This window comes from Corvus hawaiiensis, chromosome 17 (assembly GCF_020740725.1).
Source record: "Corvus hawaiiensis isolate bCorHaw1 chromosome 17, bCorHaw1.pri.cur, whole genome shotgun sequence".
NCBI lineage: Eukaryota > Metazoa > Chordata > Aves > Passeriformes > Corvidae > Corvus > Corvus hawaiiensis.
In genome coordinates this window covers 13,994,858-14,016,062 of record NC_063229.1, presented here as the reverse complement: position 1 = coordinate 14,016,062, position 21,205 = coordinate 13,994,858, and the positions used below count along the sequence as shown (strand labels likewise).

Genomic DNA, 21,205 nt, shown 5'->3' with positions numbered 1-21,205 from the left:
TATAATGCAAAAGTGGAATGGAAGTTGTTCTCTTTGGTGTTTGTACCAGCATCCTGAGACATGAGTTCATCCTAATTTTCCCACTCCTCCTTCATGGGCTGATCAGCTGCTAAGTCCATGTGTTCATGGCTGTAGAGGAAGACCTTAGGATCTGAAACACTTCAGGATAAATTGCTATATTCCCTCAGTCCTTCATTCCTCCTTTTCTGGGTCAGCAATAATGTGGAAGTGGTGTTTGGTGAAGTAGGATGCATAAAGCTTTTCTAGCTCCTGATTTTGGCATAGAAATTGAAATGCAATGGACCCTTAATAGAATTAAAGAGTTGGTAATGTTTTTCTGCTGCATATATGTAACTGGCAGTTGAATTGGATGGAGAGTTGATTTTCAGAGCCATAAAACCAGTAGTTTGAGCATTTCCAACTCCAATCAGTAACAGTGGCGAGTTGCCTGAGGAAGCAAGTTCATCCATCTGTGTCTCACCTTCCTGTTGGGGTTGTGGTACTTTGGGAAACTCTGAGGCAGAGAAGAACAGGTTGAGGCTCTGAGGATGATTGTGATAGTCAGTGATGCTGTGGAGCACCGTGTTAATGCTCTGGGCATTACCCATCCACGTTAATGCTGGGTTCTCCTGCCCCATTAGTGATTAGTGGAATGTCAGCATATCCTGGGAGGCAGGTATTAACCCCATGTGCAGATAGAGTGATGACTAAATACAGAGAAGTTTTGTGTGTGCACTTCACGAGGAGTCAGCCACTGACCGTTTCCATTAACAGGCAAAATTTTTCCATCAAGAGTAAACCAAGCAAGTTTTGATTAGCAAAATCATCAGAGGATGAAAATAATAAAGTAATTTAGAATATATGTTCATGATGGTTTCTTTGACATGTCAGAGCAATCATTGCTGGTTTTTTTTCTTGGTATTCAAAATGTTGGAGAAGAAAGGAAGAGGTAAGGAGACAAAGCCTGTCAGGTTTCACACCCTAAGTGTAGATATTATTATCAATCCCAATTTTAAGAGGTACTTCTCAGTCCTTGTTTCTGAAGGAGGCAGGATTAGAGTCTATCTCCAGTAATCTCTGACCTTGAAACACCCTAATAATATGATTTTTTTATTCCGTATACAGATGCACAGTGTGAGAGTTCAGGGAGATTTAAAATTCCCTCCTGCACAAGCCCTCTCTCTTATGATGAGTCTCAGTTTCAGAGTAGTCCCAGGTGCAGGATCCTCTCTCCTAAGAAGATTTTCTTCTCTTCCTATTGTAACTGGTCTTACTTGTCCTAGCCTAAATATTCAACTGAACTCTTTCTATAAACGAAGGAAAGAATTCCATGACAAAGCTCTCTCAGCACCTTTTTTTTTAATAACAATATGGTTAATTATCTTTAAAATCTGCTGAACAATTAAAGACATTCTCATAAACAGCCCAGGCACTCCTCCAGCCCCCATGCACTAACAGCATCGTGCAGCACCTTATGTGAGCACCACAGCTCCCAGAAATGTGCAGTTTGGCCCAACAGACCAGTTGGTAAAAGTCCTACATCCCTCTTCTTGCTGAAAATGGCTTTCTGAGCAATTTCAGAGTAGATCACTTGCTCAAACAGCTTGTGAAGTGGCTCTCAGAGAGGAGAAAATCTTTACATTAGCCAGATAATGCAAGGACTAATTGAACCAGCCCTGTCCACTTTGCAGATAGAGCAAGTGAGGCAGAAAAGGATTTTTTCTTCAAGCTCCAGCAGTGAGCTGGTGGCACAGGAGGGAGGGAAGGCCAGTGCAGGGGCTGGGAGCCGTGTGCTCCAGCCTCCAGTCTCTCCTGGGTGCTCCAACTGCAACATTTCACTTCAGCCAGGAAGCGCTGGTCCTACAATGCCACATTTTATAATATATATAGAAAGTGTGTATATTTATATATATAACTTAAAAGGTAGGTGGATTTTTTTCCATGTTAAATTTAGAGGCAATTTACATAACTAATTTGTAAGCCAAAGTGTAAATGATGCTCAGCTGAAGTGACCATTTTGACAAGCAAGTGCAAACATTGTCAGAACATTGGCAGATCTGCTTTGGACAAGACTGAGCTTGACAGCTTTTTCTGTGTTCATCTGGATTTTCTGGGGGGGCAGCAAGGGGGGGAGTGTATTTTGTTTTCTTTTAAGAGCTACTTAAGATTATGGCATTATAATGGCCTGGTTTTTTAAATTTTCCATTGAGCGTTTCCATTATTTCCATTTAATATCATTTATGGTATTAAAACAGCTGGCATGGAAACCAGAAAGCTGTGGGGTTTTTTCCTGTGCTTTTTGTGCCCAATACTGTTTAAACAAAACTATCGGGAAACGTGGAATGCTCTCAACCACCTGACATAATAATTCAGCTCTGGTTAAAGATGATGACTTAAAGAAAGCTTGCAAGACCCTTTACACTGGTGTTAGAGAGGGATTACAGGGGTTGGGAGTGGGGAGAGCAACATTTTAAAATCCTAGAAATATGCAAGGTAATTTGGGGGGGGTGGGTTTTGTGAATCTTAGAATACTAAAATTGAGGATTTGAATGGCTTTATATTTTGGAAATTTTAAAAGCCTACAGCTTGACAATAAAGCTCATGGAAACTCATGGGGTTGTTAATTTTTAATTATTTTTCTTAGGCAATAGCTCTGTTTCTTTATTTGCCTCCCTCTCACATGTCACTTAGTTTGGACAAAGTCTCTTCCTGTCTTTAGCTCTCATCCAGCCCAGCTCTCCCAGGACATGGTGGGAATCTCTCCTGCAGCTTTGAAGTGAAATTTGGGCTTTCAAAATGTGGGTCCCAGCACATGTCAGCTTACACTGACATACAAGAAACACCAGAAGAAAACTCTTTTCTGTATGAAAAGAAAATAAATATAGTTTTTAAATAGAATACAAGTTAGTTTGGGACACTTAGTGGCAAGTAGCAAGTTGGGGTTATCCAGGGTTAGAACAACATGATTTTCCCATTCTTGCCTTGCCCAACTAGTGTGATGTCTCTAGGTCTAGTGGCTTTTTAACTCCAAAATATACAAAAGGACAGATTATAATTTTGCCTGTGGACCATTATTTATCACTGCCCTTCTTAATGATCTGCATCTGATTTAATAAAAAGAATATTTAAGAAACCATAAAGAAAGCTAACTCAATTCTCTTTTAATGCAGTGTGTAATTAAATCTTTATTGAGATTTGAGAGCTGTGCAACCACAAAAGAAAAGAAAAAAAAAACAAAAAAAAAAAAAAAAAAAAACAAAAACAAAACAAAACAAAACAAAAAAAAAAAAACCAAAAAAAACAAAACAAAAAATGAGGAATGATCGTGTCTTTATATCCAGACACATATTGGGAAAAATCTGTGCAAGAAAATGTTCTGTGTAAGGTCAGGTAAAAGACTGTGACTATTCCACAAGTCTGTCCTGCAAATATTAGGAGTGCATGTGGCAGGATTATGGAAGTGAACAGTTCCTTTATGGACAGGAGGATTTCTCTGCCATGCACCTAAACACACATGCCTGCAAAATGAGTGCCTGGATATTCCTGGGCTCCTTTAGCCAGCGGGAGAACTAGCAGAGAAAATTACCAGCCCTGAATTCTGGGTAGGTATTTGCAGTGGACACAGCCCGCTCCCAGTTGGATGAGCTTTCCAGCTTATCCCTTAGTGTGGTGCACTTTGGGGATGGCCAAGCTGCGGTTCAGGAGTTCACAAGCGGTTCAGGCTGTGGCTGAGCATGTGAGCAGCCTCATCCCACGGGCTCCAGCAGGAGCTGTGGGAGCCCCAGCTCCGTCTCCCTGCAACTCTCCACCAGAATTCCCACCCTATGGAAATCCCAGCAAGTGCTTCCTGCTCAGAAAGCCCAGATTTCACATTTTACCCCTGTGTTTTGCTGGAATGCACACATGAACATCTCCTACCAATTTACCCATGCTTAAAACGTGTAAAATCTCACCACTGGCTCTGCTGATTTCCACCCAACAATGGGGGTTACTAATCCTCTTCACACTGAATAAGGTGCCCAGAACTGAAAAATCATTAGTTTTGCCACAGAGGTGTTATAGATGATAAATGTTTTGGATAATGGATCTGTGTTTCACAACATAGAGACAAACTTGTGTTTTCAGTAATAATTTTTTACAGTTATGGAGCTTGTAGAATAGAGATCTTCCCTTTTACTGCCCTAAGAGTTCGCTGAGAAATGGGAGAAATCCCCCTCTGCAGAATACAAGTTATCTTGTATTTTTGCTAACATATATAATTACTGATGTGGGTGTTCCCACATCTTAGAATGGAAAAAGTGCTTGCCAAGATTGAAAAACCATAGTAAGCAATATAAATGATTTCTCTCACACACCAGCATTTCTTGCTGAGACAAGTGAACTGGAACTGTGTTTAAAACCATATAATTATACTCCTATATATCATTTATTAAATCAGATTTCCCCCACCCTCTTTTCTTTTAAGTCACTTCTGAAAAAGCTTGTATTCCAAGAGGTCTGAGAGCTGAGGTCGTCCCCTGGAAGAGCACTTTCTTGAAAATGAAACCCAACAAAGATGTAAGCAGCACATGTGGACCCATGTGATGTCTTGTCCCTGTGCCGCCATTGCTCTTTGCTTTGATCTTTGTCATAGCTTTGGTGTCACTGAAATCTCCTTGGCCCAGAGGTGAGGTGTTGCCTGTCTGGCGACTACCCCAGCCATCCATGGAGCTTTTTGGTCATCCAGCCTGGTTTCCTTCATGGCACAGGCCATGTGACTCCACCTCTCCATTCCTCACTCATGCCCAGAACTGCCTGTTCAGGTAATCCAGGGACTGTGCAAAGACGCTTGTGGATTTCCTTATTTCACGCTCATTTCTATGCTGTTTAAAATATAAAGAAGCTGACCCAGTGTTTTCACACCCCTGCAATAGAAGGACTGTTAAATGATTTTTCCAGAGCACACAGATTGTATATGCAAAGGTCCAGTACGCAAATCCTGACTTGTTTATGCCTCAGGTTGTGCATACAAAAAGCTGTTTAACTTGGAGCCAATATATCTCTCTTTCCAGCACCCACACCTCCCTCAACCCACCTCCTCTGAGAGAGCCTGGGGAAAAGACTTTATAGCACACTCCAAAAGGCTGGGGAGCAAGGCTGTGTTGGACAAAGGGACCATCTGAATAGGAATTGGTGCCTTTGCAGTTCTAATCCAAGTAGAGGTTCCAGCTGCTGGCTTATGAGCAGGGTCCTACCTTGGGAAGCTTTGCTTGGTGTGAGGGGATATTGGAACTGTTGCTGTTGAATTTGTGGGGTAGGTGGTGCTACTTAAGTCCTTAGAACTTTCCTCAGTTCATCCTGCAAATTGCTAATTAAGGTGTGGTGGCACCTTCTGGGACTTCCACTCTGTAGCTTGAGAGTTTAAGGACTTCTCAGAACTGTTGTAGTATTCTGAGGCCCTTGCACTGCAGATCACAGAGTCTGGACAGGGGTTTTTCAGGTTTAAATGTTAATTCCCATGAGCAAGAGGCGCAGTTTAGTTTTGTCAGACTCATTTTTCCCTTTGGTTATTCTGTTAGTAACTGTCACAGAGAAAGGAAAGTTGGATATTAAGGGTTTCATATATCAAGGGAAGAAATTCTTTTACCACTCACTGATATGTGCATGTGATGAAGATGCATTGGATTGCAGTCTACATTTCCCATCAATCTTTTCTTTTTCTATTGTTTCTCCTCTTCAATCTATCCTTCCCTCCTATCCTACGGTGGTTGTGTTTTGTTTGGGGTTTTTTTTGCCATTCTTTGCTTTTACTCCTTTTCTGTTCAATCCTTTTGAAGTCTTGTCAAGCAATGCTCCAGTTCTGCTTGAACTCTTTGGTCTTCCAGGATGAGAACAGAGCTCCAGCAGTTGCCACGTGGTGCTGCTGTCTCCAAGATTCCTAAGTTCCAGCTCATGTATTTAAGGAGATGTATTTTTTTTCTTGGGGCTTAATTAATTTATTTAAGGATTCTCCTTTTCCCTTTTTTTTGTACTAGCCAATTTACCGTGTGTTTTTACAAAATATAATATGAAATAGAACAAAACACCATTATTTGAAGGAAGATGCTCAGAAGTATCAGAGTTATTTATGCTGATTGTTTTTTAGTGGCTACTTGAAAGCTGTGGTACTCAGGACTATCCTTGTTAAGGGAATACTAATTCTCATTAATCAAAGGTACAAAGGTATATTACAAAACATAAAGAAAACAAGCCCAGCCATAAGAAAAACAAACATGCACTGGGTGTTCTGATCATGACCTACCATGAGCAGGAATCTGCTGAACTTACAGCAATGTTTGTCATAGGAAAACTTATAACATATTGTCCTTTTAATGCATTTTATGCCTTTTATTATCTTGCAAATCTAATTAGGAAGCCAGTTAGCACCCAGTCTGCAGTGACAGAAGCAGCACCACCTATTCTTGTGGCAGCTTTGGTTTGGCTTTATGGGTGGTCTTTGCTCCTAAAGGCTTATATGAATACCACATATTAGCTGAGCTGGTTCCCCCTTGATGTCTGTGTTGTATTGTACACATGTTGTCACTGTTTGACACTTAAACAATCCAGATTCTTACCCAGCCCATATTTAGTGCCATAATAAACTTCTGAGCATATGTTTTTGAGAGCAACAGTAACATCCATCACCACAACATGACAGATAAATAAGCACTACTGGAGAGTGTCCGCGTCTTCAGAGGGCAGAGCTGGACTGCAAGGTGTGTGCCAAGGGGATGTGGTCATCTGCCTTGTCCTCACTGAGCTTTTTTTTCTTCTCCTTGTTTCAGTAAATCGAAACAGTTACTGAAGAGACCTAAAAAATCCAGGCTGTACATGTGAAAAGCACGTTGTTACAAAACTCTTCTAGGGAAACATTTCCTGTTTGGGGCTTTGGCTTGACACACAGTCGATGTGAGGCATAAAGCATTCCTCTTCCCTCTTCATCTCACTCCCTCTGTCTTCCAGCGAGGAGCTCCGTGGAGGCCTGGTCTGGAGCCCTGGCAGATGTGATGGGGATGTTCGAGCCCTTCCTGCTCCCGTGAGTCTCCTCTGCTTTGTGCAAAATTCCTGTACTTGAGTGGTTTTGTTTCAACAGAGGTGGAGGAGTTTTTGTGGGTTTTGTTTGGTTAGTTTTTGTTGTTGCTGTTGTTTGGGATTTTTTTTAGGTGGATTTTGTAGAAAAGAAGAGGGAATCACACACGAGGAGCTTCAGGATTTGTGTTGTGCCTTGTGCTCTCTGAGGCTGACAAAGACTGATGGCAGCACAACAGGTTGAAAGTGTGGTCATGTCTTGTCTTAGCTGGGCAAACACATTCAAGGAGAGCTTTGTCTGAACAAGGACAGAGAAGTTGAGCCTTGTACAAGGAAATAATTTATGTAAGTTTTAATGAATATTTAATGTGGAATGTTAATTATAAAAAAGAGGGTATATATTTTGATGTCGTGCCTTTAAGTGTCAGATCATGCCGTGTCTCCCTGGCCTGAGGAGGACGATCAGCTTGCTAATTACAGATGTATATCAATCCAGTGAGAGTACCCTCCCATCACACCAGTATCTCTCTAAAGAAACAGGTGTTGCAGATGAAAAAGAGAAAATATCTTTAAAACTGGAATATAGAAGAGCCATGTGCCTTTATTGCTTTCATTGAGTTTTCTATTGATCAATAGTGCTAAACACAAGAAAATATCGTTATAAATAGAATATAAACCAGAAGATTCTTGGTGCCAGTTGTTTGTAATATAAACATAATTATTAAGATTATTTTGTGATATGCAAATATAAAAAGTTCTTTGGGCTGAAGCAGTATTTTTCTGAAGATAAATGGCATTTCTGAGGTAGCCTTTCTGTTCTGTACCTGTACATCATTCCACCCTCTGAGACCGCTGCAAACTGTTCACACCTCCCATGAGGGGCCAATGGGGGGTTCTGCAGGCAAGGGGCAGCGCAGGCAGCTGAGGGTTCTACCACAGTGAAAATGAAAACAATTAGTATTTTTTTTTACTCAGCATGTTCCAGTGCTCAGCAACAACTCGTGCTATGAACTGAAACAGAAACAAACGTGAAGTTACCAGATGCTGTGACAATACTAAAAGGGCTATTTTAAGACTGAATCTTGGAGTCTCATTACAAAATCCAAGTGTGCATCAGCAGTGGGTCCTACTTGTAAAGGGACATTACATCTGACCTTGGTTTGAAATTTACCCGTCCTCATTAGGAAAATGATGCCCAGTACCATTGACCCTTCTGTCTCCCCCAAAGCACAAAGATTTGAAGCTTCATCTAGGCTTGACTCTGCCCCAATTTCATGCTCTGCATGTGTGTACAGTGAGTGAAAGAGCAGGGAACATGCCTGGGAATAAACCACATTAGCTTTCAGAGAGAGATTTTAAAGTTTTAATATTATGCTTGTCTAGTTTGATCTAGTATCTGGTCACTGAATTGTATCATTGCAGGAAACATGAGAACAGCAGCATGACCATGAGGTATATTGTGTTACAGAATGAGGTTACACAGCACCAAAGCACCACCATATTTCAGTAACAAATGCAGCTTCTGGGGAGTTTTGTTATCATTGCATAAGCTTCACTGCTCCCTAGAAGATGACACTGATTCAGACAGAAAACACTAATTCAGTTCTTGCCAGCAGAGCCAATTGTCTCTCTGATTACATTAGACTGACAACTGGTTTTCAATGTCATTGTCAGCCGCAGCTTCTCATACGTGGTGCACTGGAGCATGAACTGGGCTCCCTTTATTTAATTATTTCTGCCCACTTCTGTGTTTGTGAATAAGGCAAATGTGAGTCTCCCATCTCATAGATAGAAAAATGTCAGGTGTTTAGGTTGCAAAACTCAGGCTTCAGCAGTGGAGTCCAGCACCTTTTTAAGGCAGGTCCCGAATGCGTGTGTCACTCTAAAGAATTAATTTGAAACTATCATATCTTTTTTTGTGTTGGTTGCTTAGAAGTAGCCTAAGATTTCTGCATGAAATAATTGTTTCATTAAATAATTTACTGAATATATTAATTTTTTTTCTTAATTAAGTGGTAACTGGAAGACTGCCCGTGAGCTGCCTGTTGCAGGCACTTGCTATTTAAAATTTGCTGTTTGCTGCTGGTGTTTTTGGGCACACTAGCCTTGTGTCCATTCTGGGTGTGGCTGAGTGTGGAGTTCAGAGGGTGTCTGTCCATGCAGGATCTGACTGGGCTCTGTGCTGTCACTGCTGCCCTGAGCTGATGCAGGGGATGGTGGTGAGGGTTGGCAGTGGAGCTGTCACCTGGCAAGCTGGGCACAAATTTGGGCCTCAGCCTGTGCTCATTTGGGCAGCACAAGCAGCACGTGGGACTCCCTGTGAAGCAAACCCCCCTCGGTCCAACCAGCTGTGCTGTTTGACAGGGAGTGATGGCCTTTCCAGTGTCACAACAGCCATGGGCTGACACCAGTTGTGAGCAGACCATGGCCAGCTGAGGTACAGCCTGGCCATGAGCCAGAAAATGTGTTCTCTTTCTCTGCTCTCGTGCCCAGGCTGTGGTTTGTTTGCTTTCTGGAGCACAGGACTCCCCATGGAGCTCTGAGCTCCTTTTATCATGTGTGTGTCCATGATCAGCCTCTTCCCCTCCCTCTGCCTCCCTCCCATGTGTCATTCTGTGGAAGGGAGGTTAGGGAACCATGAGGTTGCTATGGGGGTTCAGCACCATCTGCAGAGCTGTTGCTTTTTTGGTCAAGTTCTTTTCAATACCCTGCTGGTCACTCCTATTCCTCCTCAGCAGAAAAGGACTGAAGTGTGGGCATAGCATTTTTACTTTATAAAAATCTTTTTCTCCACCTTTTCTTGAATAGACTTCAAATTATTTTTTCCTTTTAATGTCTTCATCTCTATGAAGGTCATAAATGCATTTAAAAAAATAGAAAGCTGAAATTTTTCACAAGGTCTTGTTTCTAGAGGTGCTGCGTGTGTAAGAAAGGCAAGAGGTTGGCAATAAAATCAGGAGAGGTATCAGCAATGAAGGATGCTCTGCCAAACAAAATGCTGCTAAAACAGTATTTTTGCATCAGCTTTCTGTATTTTTATTTATAATATCCCAGAATGCCTTAGAGCAGGAGGCTGTCAAGGAGGAAGCTCCACAAGCAGTAGCCGTGTGAAATGAAACCCCATAAAATTGGTGCTGCCAACTTTGTGATTCTCCCATGCCTGCAGAATAAGAGATTTATGCTCTTCCGAAACATGTCCCCTTCTATTTCTGAATTCCCTTCCACTGCTCCTGTTGCCCAAAAGTCAAACAAAGCTAACTTCCGGCAGGTCCCAGAGTGAAAAAATGCAAACACACTGCATTTAAAAGTAGATTTAGCAACTCCAAAGTGGGCGATTTGGTTCCACCCATCAAACCTGAGTTCTCTGATCTGAAGTCAGATGGGTGCTACTCCTAGTGAGATGTGTGCCAAATCTAATTAAGGTTTGCATAATGTGCATCTTGGGTGATTTGATTTATTAGCTTTGTTTGAAGAAAGTAATAATAAAAAAAGAAAATGGCTTTGGTAATAAGCTGTTTGAATTCCCTGTGCAAGTAGGCACAGTCCCTCCTGGATCTCCCTGAAATGCTCTCGAGGTGCACAAGATGCCCATGGACTGATGCAACTCTGGGAGCTGGAGCAAAAACAGTGTCTGGAATGGGGTCCTGCCTGCACTGCTGCCCCAGTTTTTGGCTCAGCACAGGTGTTTAAGTATTCCCCACTAGGGGTAATGATTTCCATTCTCACAACCACCACAAAACACTGGAAGTTGTAAATTATCACCATTTATACCAATGGGACCCAGTGCACAGAGAGATGGCTGTGGCATAGTGCAGCAGAAGTTTGCATTTGCGCCAAATGTTGGGATTCTAAACTGGAAAAATAGTCCCAGACCTTGTGCTGGTGTAGCAGGGGATTCTTTTGATTCCTAGAATAGCCCTGTGTGTCTTTTCTGTTGATTTTTAAATTTAATAGTGTGCAGTGCAGACGTGTCCTGTGGCAGAGATCCTCAAGATCTCAGGTCCTGTTGATTCTGGTGGGCCAAGTTCTGGTGGTCAGCCATGGCATTGTCTCATATCCTGTAGCATTCCTGGAGCTGGGTTCTTACTTGCCATCCCAATACAGGCTGTTTTTCTTGTCTTTGATGCCTTGTGGGTTACAGAGGAGGATTTCCTGCAGGGCTCCTGATAAGCCTGGCTCTTCTCCTGCTAATGATAAGATATCCTTTTTCTCCTCCATCCCTCAGAGCACTGACTCATAGATCCATTGCAGCACAACCCACGGTGAATCTCTATTTGTAACCATCCCAGCACTGGTGTTCATCACACAGCATGGAAAGATTTGGAAAAGTGGCACACTGAAGATTCTAGATGCTGCCTTAGTGACGGCAATAATGCCCTGGGATCAGTGGGAAAGGCAATTCCCCAGGGATCAGGCCTGCAGTGATATTTTGGGGTATAGCTGCTTGTGATCTGAATGTGAATAAGGGACAATAATCTGGCACCTGAATATCAGGGCATCTTTTCTCAGTCACATTCCTGAGCTGCAGCAGGCACAAAACATGACCAAGGATTGGGCATCTGCAACTTCTCTTTCCAGGGAAAAGGTCTGGAACTTGTACTTTGCTTTTGCAATGAGAACAGAGCCTTGAGAACCAGCAGTTTTGCTGCTGTGTTATGCTGGGGTTGAATAAGGACTTGAAGACATCCTATTGTGGGAATGGTCCTATTGGAACATGAAGGGGAGTGTGTGTTTATCTTCCCTCTTTTTGGGATGACCTCTCCTAAAAACATCTTTCAAGGGTTATTGCTGTTTGCAGCTTGGAAAGTGGGAATTAGGTGCAGGATCAGATTTATTCTTAGTTGATGAAACATTCCTTTTTTTCCTTGATTTATGTTAAGCACATTTGAAAAATTTGGAGAATATCCATAGAGTAAAATGATTCCATGCAAATAATTTTTGCAGTTTAATTCTTTCTGTAAAAAAATTAGACGTGGTTATTTGGAAAAGTCAAGCTTTGAGAAGTTTTACTAGCTTTAATGAGAATAACCTCTTTTATTATGATTGCTGAAAAAGAAATAAATAATTTTATTTACCCTGCAATAAAAAAAGGATGAAGGAAAATACATGGACTAGAACCAGTTTTATGTGAGCTAGATTTATCCAAAATTTGAGTTACCCCAAAATGCTCCCTGAGATTTTAATCATGATACCTGATTTGTTTTAACTTTTTATTTTCTGATCAAACACACAGAAACATTCACTTTAAATACTAATATCAGCAAATATCAGTAAATGTCACCAAAAACATTGGATACATATATTTTCTTGCCTGAAAAGGATTCATAGCATTTCACTACAGCCAGGCAGCAGAAACAAGCTATGCAGCCTCTTGTGTGTGATCAACATGGTTTGAATTTTGAATATGAAAATATTTAAAATTTACTTACAGACCTTGAATATCTCCTGTAATTTATCTGACAATTAATTTCAAATGCCACATCAGTGGCAGAGGGGATTTAATACGTTTTATCAGTAATTTTTTTGATCAGAGACAGATGTAAAACGGTTTATTATGAAAAATTCCCATTTCCATGCAGTTAGATATGAAATGAAAAAGGTGTTTTGTGTTTCCCACGGTATCAATGGTTTATGACAGGGACAATTTACCCTCTCCAGCTGTGCAATGACCCTGGCATTGGGGACAAATCAATGAGGCGGTTTTGGGGAAGGTTTTCTGTGGTTGTGATGAACAGAAGGGTCTCACCCTACCTGTCTTTGCAGCTATGGACCCTCCTTTGTCCTCAGAAAACACAGCAGCAAGGTGACAGCTCCCCATCTTGATTTAACCCCAGCACAGAGACCGAGATGTTCAACGGCACCTGAGAGCACGAGTGCTCTGCTCCCATTTAATTCTAATGAGTTTTGAATGCTTGACTCCTTCGGGCTCCTCTGAAAACCTCAGCTTTGGTTCCTGTGCCTGCTCAGGGCCTGGACTGACCCGGTTTAACCCAAAGGGCAAAAGCTCTTTGGTGCGAGTCGGGCGCGCTCTTCCAAAAAGCCGCCTGCATGGCTGGAAACGGCAGCGCCGTGTGTGCACAGAGGGGCCTGTAGAGGGGCTGGGGGAAGAAGAGTTTATTTTTAAACTGGTTTGACTGACTTGCAGGCACAATGCAGCTCAGCATCCGCCTCTGCTGACTCTGCACACTGCGCCGGGCTCCGGCTCTCAGTGACTCAGAGGCAGCAAGAGCGCGATTACGGCTCCTGGCTCCAGCGTTGAGTCTGTTGGGAGGAGCAGAGTAATTCATTAATTTATTTGGGACACTGGATGGTTTCCTCGCTGTCTGCAACAACAGGGTGTGAGCAGCCCCAGCTCCAGCTGCTGGCGGACGGGTTTTGCAAAAGCCAAAGTTCCTCCCCAGCACCCACCAGCCAGAGCGGCCGAGCCGGGATGAGTCTCCCATGTCAACCTGGAGGGGTCGGGGGGCTCCTAATTAAATTCTTATAGTCCTCATGTGTTCAGTAATTAGAGATTCGGTTTTTTCAAAGCCTGCTAGGGGGATTTTCCGTAGTGCTAAGTCTTTTCATTTTCACTGGAAACGATAGAGCTGAAGTGTCAGAGCCGTTTGGCTGGGCAGGGATTTGCTTGAGAGAAAAGGAAACCAGGTGGGAATGTCATCCTTAGGGGGTTTGGCAGCCCGCTACTGAGCTGGTGAAAGTTGGTGTGGCCAGTGAATGTGTCCTTGAGATTACCTATTAACTGATGAGTCAAATAACCCCAGAAAGTTGCAGGCTTACGTTCCTCCTTCAGGTGCAAACTGGGAGCTGTTCCATTAATGGACACGCTTTGGGATTATTGCAGAGTGGTGCAGGTGGCACAAGAAAAGCTTACTGTGATTTCTTTTTCACTGTGTAATAAAATACTAAAATAATGTAAACATTCCCTCTCTGGTAATTGCGTTTCAGACAGATGATTCTCCATCCTGAAGATTGTTTAATCTTTGCACTTGAACTGCCAGGGAGCTGCATGGCTGTGAATGCAATGCCCCAGGGACAAAGGCCACCCTACAATTTTGTAAATGCAACTAAATTTCTTTATTTTGTGAGATGCAATTCCATAAATAGAAATCTATCAACGTGTGCATTATTTAAAAGTAGAGAGTGCCTATCCTGACTGGAAATTTTGTGTACTTCCATAATATAAATATTTATTAATTATAACAGTAATAACATACTAGTCTTCTGTTTGTTTTCTTAATGTTTGCACTAATAAAAAGCTGTAAAATCCACATTCCTGTGCACTGTAAGGACTAAAGGTGAAATGTGCATTCCAAACATTATATTTCTTAGTTACCAAGCATGGAGTACTAGGAGTAACAAGCTCGAGTGTTAGGGGACATTATTTCCCTGGACATTTAAGGGGTTCATTTTGCCATTAGTCTTAATCTCTGCAGAATGTGGTAAAGAAGGTCGATTTTGGCAGTTTAATGTTTCCAAAGAAAAACACTTTGTAAAAAGACACATTTTGAAACCCTTTTATTTACCAAAGACAATCTTTTCAGGCACAGTCCATCTTGATGTGGTTGATGTGTGCCCATCACAGCACAGCCTCTTTCCCAATCACTCAGAAGTCCCAGAACAGCAGTTGGGGTCTCGTGGTGGTATTTTTGGATACGGTTGTGGACAGAGCAGTGCAGTGCCGTGCTACAGCAGGAAAACCAGCCAACAGAAAACGCAGATACAAAGATGCATCTTGGCTCCAAAGTCCATTTTTTAAGCTTGATTTCAAAAGGTACTGAAGGGAAAATCACTGCAGGGCTTTGTATTTTAAATATCAAGTTGGATTTTTAAAAAGCATCTAAGTAGCTTCTGAACATAATTTCACTTGCTTCTAAATGAGATTTGTTCTGAGAAATTTTAGGAGACTTTTCAAATCTACTTTAGGAGGTTAAAATAGCTTATTTTCATATCTTAAGGAGTAAGACATTAAATGTTAAGTAGCTAGCATGAAGGATCAATGATAATTGCTCCTCTTAAGTGGATGATTTTTAGCATTTAAGCAAAGCATTGGATTCTGTTATCCCGTTGTTCCATGAACCTACTTGAGGAACAAGCTCTTACTAAAGGCAGGTTCAAAACCCAGGGTTAATTCAGCTGGAATGGAGCCTGTCAGAGGCATTTGCTCTTCTGTGGGTGGCTGAAGCACCGGGTCTTTGTAGGTTTGGAACTGTATTAAGCTGATTTTTTGGGTCTAAAAAATGGCAAAAACATAAACACAACCTGGCATCTCCTCCTGGCTTGGCTTGCACAAGACTTACGTAATTGTACTTTTTTTGCTCGGAGGAGCTATTTTGAAGTGATAATGGTTTTCTTAAGGAGATGCTGTGAAGATAAGCATCAAGTGCTTATTTCCATAAAAACATCCATTCTCAACCTTGAGATGAGCACCACCTTCATTTATTAAAACCGAGAATTTCTTAATAATATGATTGACTAATGAGCTGTAGGACCCTGCAAAGGGGAGGGGGCACCTACTCCCTGACTACTCTGTGATTACAGTCTGGGATGAGGGGTTTGATCTTGCAGTCATGCAGAGGGAAATGGTGTGTGTGTAATGAGGTGGAGCAGAAACAAGGATGATTTAAGTTAGCAGTAGCATGGCATTTTGTCTTTTTTTTGAACTATTAACTGGAATTTAACATCTCTAATCATAGACCCCAAACGTGTACATGGATATATGACTGGGGCAGTGCAAGAGTGTGGGTCTCCAATGATATTTTCCAGTGATTCTTTAAATAACAGAGGCCTATGGATATAGATTAATTTATATTTTTTACACCTTAATCATGACTCTTGTTCATATCTCAGAAAACCAGCATATTTCAGAGGTGAGAAAGGGCCAGTGACTCCCTTCACCCTTCTCATCCCATAACTTCTCTGTCCTTTAAAAAATAGTTATATTAGACAATTTTAGCTCTTCCCTGAAGTCTAGGTGACACAATCTGTCCTTGGAAATTTAGTCTTGCAAGTGAGATATCCATGCGTCTGACAATTAATTAATCACAATTCCACTTCCTAAAGCAAAATTCTGACTACTAACACATTGAAACAATTTCTGTGTTGTTGTCTTCAAATAGCTACATCCTACTATTCATGATTGTTAAGGAGAAGGTCAAAACCCCACTGGGAAAGCCATAAAAATCTCCCACACTTTTGAATGAGTTTTCCTCTGGACTGGTGATTTTCATCTTGTTCCAATGGGCTGAGTGAATTGCTTTATTAGATATTTAAGCTTTCTCTTTATGGGCTTGGTTTTTGAAAGGGACTGATCCAAGTCCCTGCTCTGCTTCACGTCTGGAGACCACAAGCTGAAGGTCACTGCTTGGGATAGCACATCCCTAATTTTTTCACGCTGTATTTTCACCAGTCGTGGATTCCAGGGGTTTGGAAACCTGGTGAACTTCAGTGCCTTCATTGGGGAGATCCAAACCAGCTCACAGATTTTTGGCACTTCGGGTAGGGGGAAGCACCATATTTCACTTTTCTTTCAGAGCAAGAGAAACATTTTCATTTCCAAAGATCAGTATCTGGGAAACTGTCTTCCAAAAATCCCTGTTCAGGACTGCAGCCACCTGAAAGTTTTACTCCACTTAATGTAAAGCCACAGTTGAGCAAAAACTAAAGAAATCATGACAATTTTTCCCTAACTTGAATTTTAAATGAGACTAAAGTTGCTTTTGCTTTTTATTCTAATTAATTGCAGGGTCTTTGACCATACATTGACTTGTATTAATTGGTGGGTTTGTTTCTCCTGGACAATTTTAAATCTAGAAAAACAATCCAGATAAAAAGTATTTTTAAAAAAATCTAAAATATTTTCAGCAATTCAAAACTTATGGAAAAGCTAAAAGAAGTGTTTGGCTTGGCCTAAAGTAAAACAGTTTCTTTATTTTTGAACACTTAACACTTATTTCTATGACACTGAGGGAAATACGAGAATAAATGACTGCTTAGAAAAGCAATCAATTAGTTTAGCAAATGCTGAAATGAGACATATTCTGGCTTTCAGGGAAGCTTTTCTGTTTGTTTTGGTCTCTGAAAGGAATGCTTGGCTGAAACTGGCACAAAGACACAGGAGGATCCAGGGCTGCTGAATTTGCAGTTTTAGTCTGAGTGCCAGGCACTGTTTTCCAGCTCATGGAGAGCTCTGTAAGGTTTTCATGGATGTTCGTGCAAACCCTTTATCGCTTCAGTTTTGCCTGTCCCCCCAGATAGAATCCTTTCACTCCCTTACCAAACCAACAGCATTTACACATCAAAACAATAATTCATTTTCAGATTCAGCCCTTCATTAAAAAGATAAGTAGGGCTTAATTGGCATCCAGTGCCTGTGTAGCTCCTCTGTGCTAGAGTGGAGTTAAGTGGGGTTTCTCAGACAAGGGCCTTGGGCGAGCCCTCTGTCTGGGATGAATTTCTCCCCAATTAAACTCATTTGTTTTCACATTCACATAATGGCACCTGAGATATGGAATGTCTCAACCACTTCCTTCAGCTTTTTTCTGAGGGTGGGGAATTGTTTAAATCGGAGCTTCAAACTTATTATGGTAGAATATACCGTGCAAATAAATGTCCAATGTGCTGGAGGATTATCTGATTAAAGAGGTTAAATTATCCTCTTATTACTTTAATAGTTTATCTTTTCTGAGGTTCAGGTAGAATGATGTTTTATTGAAGGTACGCCAAGGGGTGGAGTTTTGCCTCCGATTATGTTTTGGATAGAAGTTGAGTTTGAAGAGGGATCAGGGATGCCAGATCTTACGACCTGTTCATGCCAGAGTGGAGTTAGGGTGATATGAATTAGGGAAGAAATACCTTCTCAAAGATTATGAGAAATACTTCTTCTGCAGAGAGCTCTGCTGCAGCTGGCTTGGAAGTGGTCGTGCTCAGAGGAAGAAACCCAGAAAGTTTAGAACAGAATTCAGAGGGGTTTCACTGAGCAGAAGCTTCCTACTAAGCTATCTCATAGCACTACCTAGAATCAAGCAAATCACAGCTCCCTCATCTCCTCTGACATTTTTAACCTTTATCTTTTCTGTATTTCGAATTCCTGCCATTAAAACTAAAGTGAGGAAAATCAGGCTGATCTACAGAGAATTCTCTCACTCTGATCTGTGGCCACACAGGGCCGCACCTTTAAAGGCCCTTGAATTCCTAATGTCCACAGGCATTATTGTCCCATTAAAAAGCACAGTATTTTTGGAAACCCCAGGGAGAGATTGGTGTAGAAATCAAATTTGTTTTCAAGCTCTTTATTCTGCACTTACCTTTGAGCAGCTGCCTCCTTGCTGAGAAAGACGGCATCCCCTGTTAAAACCCAAGAACACCAGATCCTGGCTTTGCCTCTGTTATCTCTCTGTGAAAGTCTGAGATTAGGCACAAAGTTCAATTTTGGGGCTCACCGGCCCTGTGGGAATGTGCACCAGCACCTGAGTACAGGCTAAAGGAGTCTGGAGCACACCAGAGGTTGGGGAGGAACTTCAACCTGCTTTATCCCTTCACAAGGGTCCAAAAACGTGGCTCCCATGGGCAGGGGTGGGATGGCAGCTCCTGCTGCTCTGCTGGAAGTTGCACAGGCATCAAGGATGCCAGGAACATCACCGCAGCCCCTCTCAACTGCTCAGTTTTCTTTCACCACAAAACCAAGGAGGATAATTCTGAGTCGTGTTTGTATTGTGTTTCAAGACTTCTGGCTGGAAAAAAAATATAGAAGGATTTGTATTATTCTCCTCATGAAATACTGTGATGGGACTCATGATCCTCCTTGCCCTCTTCTGTTGAAATCCTGCATCAGGAGGCACAATACAAACCTCTGTCCTGATGGAATGCGAGAAATAACTGAATATCCTCAAATGCTGTGTCAAAAAGTTAATCTTTCTTCCAGTTTGGCATTCCTCTGGATGTTAATAGCCACAAGAATTAGTGATGGAAAGATCTAATGTTGCAAGAGCAGTAACACGGGAAGCTGTGGAAAATCATCTGTCTCCATCGGTAACGAGGAGCAGAGAGGACACAATGCAGCAGCCAACACTGAGCTGCAGTTTGGCCACCAGGGCAAATGCACAGCAGTGATTTCTGCACACCTCAGAGGTGTCCTGGTTGCACAGGAACAATGTGTTTAAAACCATGGTGCTGGACTCGTATGGTCTAAATCTGTGCTCCAGCAAAGTGAATCAGGCGGGGTGTCCTTGCTGTGGTGTTGCTCCCACGGTGGCTGCAACTTTGTGTATCGCAACAAACTGCACCTTAATAAAAAAAATTTAAAAGAGCAACCGTGCAGGCAAGAAGAAGCATCTGCATTTGCTTTACTGGATCTTTTTGTCAGGCATTGTGATCAGGCTGACAGTTAGCCCTGAGGAAAGTTATAAATTCTGCGCTGAATTGCGGTACAATCTTTCACCATGGCATTTCTGCCCTCTGGCCACGCTCTGGTTATCCATAATTGTGGCAGATAATGGTTTTTTATGGCTGGAAACATTCTTTGCAGGCACAGGGACAATAACCAGGGCTGAAAATGTAATTAAAGTGAATGGATGAACTTTCTTAAAGAAACAGTGTAGATTATTACTGGAGCTTAACACCTACAAAGCCCGAGGCAAAATGGCAGCATCTGAAAAAACTTGTATAAATTTTAAATGTAGGGCAAGCTTGAAGGTGGATATTAGATTACAGAAGGAAAACTGAGACATTTGATGTAACAGATAACTAAGGGCTTAGATCATCTCCAGAAATATAAACTAATGTAACTTATCTTTCTCTGTCAGTTGGAATATGTTGTTTGTGATCAGTGGCACCTCGTTTTCATGAATCTGTGGAGAAGTTTGATCCAGATTTTGTCCACTCATGCAAAAAGCATCTTCCTTAAATAATTAGAGTAAGAAAAAGATGGGATGTCTTCTCTGCAGTACCTGTTTCTTATCATGGAATGAAACAGATTTAATCTTTTTCCATGTAGCACCGTTAAAGTTCTGGCAATCAGATTTTATTGAAGAGTTCCATAAAGGCACAAATGAATAGAAAACACCAGAGTTCTATTTATTGCAGCACTTCTTCTGCAATATTATCTGTTTCTGGTTTAATCTCCTCTTGGGGCAGTGTTAGTTACCTGCAGGCAGTTCCTTGCCCAGAGGGAGATGCTTCCAAACTTCTGAAAAACATCATTCTCCTGTATCTGCTGAAAACCAGAATGAGACAACACATTAATTATTATGAACTGTCATAATACTTCTGTTAGTATCAGCGTAACCTTTCATGAGCTGATAATGGGCAGTCTAAATGTTAGACTTGGCTCTTATGCCTCCTCTCCTCTTGCATCGGGGCTGGATTTGGAGAACCTTCACTGGTTTGGGGCCAGCAAGGCACTTTTAGAGCTACATGGCCCGGCAAGATGACATTTCTGAGCTGCTCTCAGTTTGCATGAAGGAGAACTGGTTGTAAAATTTAGAAGCCACTCGATTTTTTTTTTTCCCTGTTCTATTTTTAGCACACAGCTTTATTCCCACAGAAAGGTTCCCGCAGCCACACCGGGACGGCAGCAGGAGCAGGCAGCCTGTCGTGGCACAGGTGGAACAGCTGACTGACTTCCCCCCTGACTGCAAATTAAAGCAACTTTCTGTGTGGGATAAAATGAGAACTGGCAAAGCTGCTTTTCTGGGTTTTAAATAACCTTTACAGTTAAGGATAAATTATGCTAATCTGGAGCCACAAGCAGTGCAGGCAGCTGGCTTTTGCTAACCTTGTACCTGGTGAGAGAGCTTGGGCTTGGAGTTATGGCTTATGTGATCAAGACAGATTTTGGAGCATTGAGTATGTATTTGGGTTTTCTCAGCAAATTATTTGCTGTTTGAGTTCATTGTGAAAGAAGTGAGTCTTGTGGAAACATCACAGACCAAAGGGACAGTGGGGACCAGTGTCACCAGAACAAGAGAAAACCATGGTGTGTTGGAAGGGACATAGGAAAGAGACCTCAAAAAGATTATCTGAAGCTCTGCTAGAACACGTTCTTGGCAGAAACCTCTGCCCAGTTGGATTTCCTGGTTACCAGCATGAGAGATCACTTTGTTTCCTCAAGAACAAAAGGAATCCACAAGGATTACAGGGTTTGGCTGTCATGGTGCCATGC

General features: G+C 41.8%; 1 protein-coding gene across 2 annotated transcripts in view; it reads left to right on the top strand.

Moving 5' to 3' along the window:
* The first annotated feature begins 6,854 nt into the window (after positions 1-6,854).
* Positions 6,855-21,205, top strand: part of SPO11 (SPO11 initiator of meiotic double stranded breaks) — a 217,728-nt gene continuing 203,377 nt past the window's right edge. For both annotated transcript variants that reach the window (XM_048321808.1, XM_048321809.1), the window contains exon 1: positions 6,855-7,054. The gene's annotated coding sequence lies outside the window, so the exon portion shown is untranslated. The remainder of the gene's footprint in view (positions 7,055-21,205) is intronic.